Source organism: Chrysochloris asiatica, unplaced genomic scaffold (genome assembly GCF_000296735.1).
Source record: "Chrysochloris asiatica unplaced genomic scaffold, ChrAsi1.0 scaffold00166, whole genome shotgun sequence".
In the NCBI taxonomy this organism is placed as follows: Eukaryota; Metazoa; Chordata; class Mammalia; order Afrosoricida; family Chrysochloridae; genus Chrysochloris; species Chrysochloris asiatica.
Window position 1 is genome coordinate 2,286,951 of NW_006408684.1, and position 3,834 is coordinate 2,290,784.

The 3,834-nt window shown below is 40.5% G+C and overlaps 1 pseudogene; it reads left to right on the forward strand.

The window, feature by feature from the left end:
• The first annotated feature begins 868 nt into the window (after nucleotides 1-868).
• LOC102811564 lies at nucleotides 869-3,486 on the forward strand (annotated as a pseudogene).
• Nucleotides 3,487-3,834: the final 348 nt, after the last annotated feature.

The following is a 3,834-nucleotide window of genomic DNA, read 5'->3' on the forward strand; positions in this document are numbered from 1 at the left end:
CATGTTAACATGTGTCTACTCTCTATCCTGTGGATAATTTTCCCTTCCCACTCCACTCCCCCAGGAATCATCATAGATTGTTTCTTTTATCATGAAAACCTTTTCTAAACTTTTTACAATAGTGGTCAAATACAATTATTTGTTGTTTTGTGATTGACAAATTTTATTTAGCATAATGTGCTCCAGGTTTATCTATGTTGTGGTATTTTGCAGGTTCATCATTATTTTTCAGTGTTGCATAGACCATTGTGTATATAGACCAAAGTTTGTTTAAACTGTACTTCTGTTGATGGGTACTTAGGATTTCTCCACCTTTTTGGCATGTCTCTTGTAGACAGCATATTAAAGGATCGCATTTTCTTATCCATTCTGCTATTCTCTGTCTTTTGACTGGAGTATTTAATTCATTTATATTCATTGTAATGTTCCATAGGTATAAATTGATAGCTGTAATTGTGCTGTGTGTTTTTTTGTGTGTGTTTGGTGTTATTTTCTTTGTTCCACATTTTCTGCCCTGAGTTCATTTTGTGGGTCTTCTTTTCATTTTCATTTCTCTTGTGTTAATATTGTTGCATATTTTCCTTAGCACTCACTCCCACCTCCCCTTGAATTATTTTCCTTTCCCCTTTCAGAACCTGTTATGAGCTGGAGATTGAGACCTTTGACTTTTTCACCTGACTTCATTCAGGAACACAGAACTGGTGTTTAGCCTTCAGACTCAAAACTCTCATTTCCTGCCTCTAAGCTAGACAGGAAAAAGCAGAGAAAGAATATTCTGACTTCTATGATTCTTGAATCCATCACTCATTGAAATATCAATATAGGTTGACTGAATGAAAACCTCTCAGATTCTAGGTGAAAGGATAAGATGTGTCCTAAGAGAATTAGCCAGGATGAAGATGCAACACTAGAATTCACAAGGTGAGTTGTTGACTGATGACACTATATTGTATGAAATATCTTTTGGTTTTGTCATATTTTGAGATCAAAAGACTGTCAAGACCCCCAATCCTACTAGACAGATTCATTCTTACATTACTTTCAGTGGGAGAGGACTCTGTAGCAGGTATTGAGCTGAGTTTCCCATGTTTCACCACAAAATTTGTTATTAAGTGCTGTCAAGTTAGTTCTGACTTATAGTGTCCTAAGTATTATAGAAAAAAAAAACAAAAAAAAAACAAAAAAACAAATAAAACGCCATCTGGTAATGCACCATCATGATATGCCCGAGAGTATTATTTAAGCTACTGTATCAATCCATCTTCTCTAGGGTCTTCCTATATTTTTTACTGACCCTTTACTTAACTAAACGTGATATTCTTCTCCAGGCATTGGTTCCTTCTGATAACATGTCCAAAGTGAAACAAGGTCTTGTCAATCTTGCTTCTAAGGAGCATTCTGGTTATACTTCTCCCAAGACAAACTTGTTCATTTTTCTGGCAGATCATGTTATTTTCAATACTCTTTGTCAACACCATATTTCCAATATATTGGTTCTTCTTCATTTTTCCTAATTTATTATCCATCTTTTACATGCATGTGAAACTATTGAAAATCCTGTGGTTTGGGTCAGGCACAGTACCTTAGTCCTTCAAAATGATGTATGTATTTATTTATTTTTGAATCACTTTATTAAAGAGCTCTTTCACAGCAGATTTGTCATTTGATTTCTTGACTGCTGCTTCTATGAGAGTTGCTTGTGGAACCAAGTAAAATGAAGCCTTGGTAACTTCAGTGTTTTCTTCACCTATCACATTGCTGTGTATTGGTCCAGTTGTGAGGTATCTCTTTCTCTTTATGCTGAAGTGCCTTTGATACTGAAGGATGTAGCTTTTGATTTTCATCATTAAGTGCTTCAAGCGCTCTTTGCATTCAGCAAGCAAGATTGTGTCATCTGCATATTGCAAATGAGTCTTCATCGAATCCTGTTATGGTGTTCTTCATGTAATCTAGCTTCTGGATTATTTGTTCATCGTACAAACCAAGTAAGTAAGTGTTGTGAAAGAACACAACCTGAGGTACGTTTTTTTCTGATTTTAAACCAGACAATGTCCTCTCATTCTATTGAATGGCTTCCTCTTGTTCTATTTACAAAATAGCCGTTTTGGTTTTATTGAACACTTACTATGCAATGACACTCACTAAAGGAGTTAGAGAAATAATTTCATTTATCCATATCCTTAGCCACAAAGCTACCTCTATGCTTGTCTTTCCTCTCTGGTTGTTGTCAGATACTGTGTCATTTGATAGTTATTTACATTTGTGTCTCATCTCCTTTTTATTTTGTAGCTGTCATGAATGTGGCCCATTGTTTTCTAATCATCTTCTGAACCTCAGTTACTAGCAAGGATTCTTTCACATGTTGTTGTTATTAAATGCTGTCAAGTCAGTTAAGAGTCATAGTGACAATATATAGGGTTTCTGAGGAGTGGCTAGTGAGTTTGAACCACCGACTTTGAGGTTCAAACCGACCTTGTAGTCCAGTGCTTTAGTCCACAGTGCCACATAGTAGGCTCTAAGACATTGTTATATGACAGGGGTGGGGAGACTTTTTTCTGCCAAGCGTCATTTTTCAGGCCATATAAAATTATCAACTTAAAAATTAGCCTGCTGGTGAGACAGAACTCCATGCAAAGAAGTGCATTCGGACTTGGCTTCCACTGGAGGAACTGGTGACTGCGTGGCCGCTGTGCGGGAGACTGATGGCCCTCACCATCTGCCCTTCTTGATCAGGGTGAGCAGAGGCACTGTGAGTGGCAAGTTGACCATGTTTAGAAGATCATGGAGTTGCTGGGACAGAGCAAAGTGGATCAGCAGCAGAGGAAGCTGCTCATCTTGAGCCAAGACCGTTTCTATAAGGTCCTAATGGCCTAACAGAAGGCGAAGGCCTTGAAGGGACAATACAATTTTGACCACCCAGATGCTTTTGATAATGACTTGATGCGTAAGACTCTGAAAAACATTGTGGAGGGCAAAACTGTTGAAGTCCCCATCTATGACTGTGTGACCCACTCAAGGTTACTGGAGACAACAGTGGTCAACTCCGCAGATGTGATTCTCTTCAAGGGCATTTTGGTGTTCTACAGCCAGGACATCCAAGACATGTTCCATCTCCGTCTCTTAGTGGACACTGACTCTGAAGTCAGGCTGTCAGGTAGAGTTCTCTGTGATGTGCACTGAGGGAGGGAAGTGGAGCAGATCCTAACACAGTACACCACCTTCGTGAAGCCAGCCTTTGAGGAGTTCTGCCTGCCGACAAAGAAGCATGCTGATGTGATCATCCCTCGAGGCATTGACAATATGGTTGCCATCAAACTGATCGTGCAGCACATCCAGGACATTCTGAGTGGTGATATCTGCAAATGGCAACGTGGAGTGGTCAACGGGCGGAGCAACAAGAGGACCTTGTCTGAGCCTGGAGAGCATCCTGAGGTGCTCAGCTCTGGCAAATGGTCCTACTTGAAGTCCAGCAGCAGACCCCACTGATGCCTCCTGGGCAGGTCCCCCCAATAGATGTGCCCATCCGCCCCTAGAACACGGCCACCACTTTTTTCCACATACAGTACAGGGTGACATTATTCCAACGAGGTTTGTCAGGATGGGGGTTTCCTCCTGCTTCCTCATGTTCAAGGAGGGTCTCTGAGAAATGCCATAAAATGGCCCGTAAACCTGTTACACATGTCTCCACAAGGAGTGCGAGTCATTTTTCTGAACACTGGAGGAAACAGCCAGGACACTGGAGGCTTTCCAACAGTGAACTCACAGTAAGGCAGACATTCTGCAGCATGATTTAGTTCATGCACAAGCACACATCATGGAAGCCAGAGTTTCAGG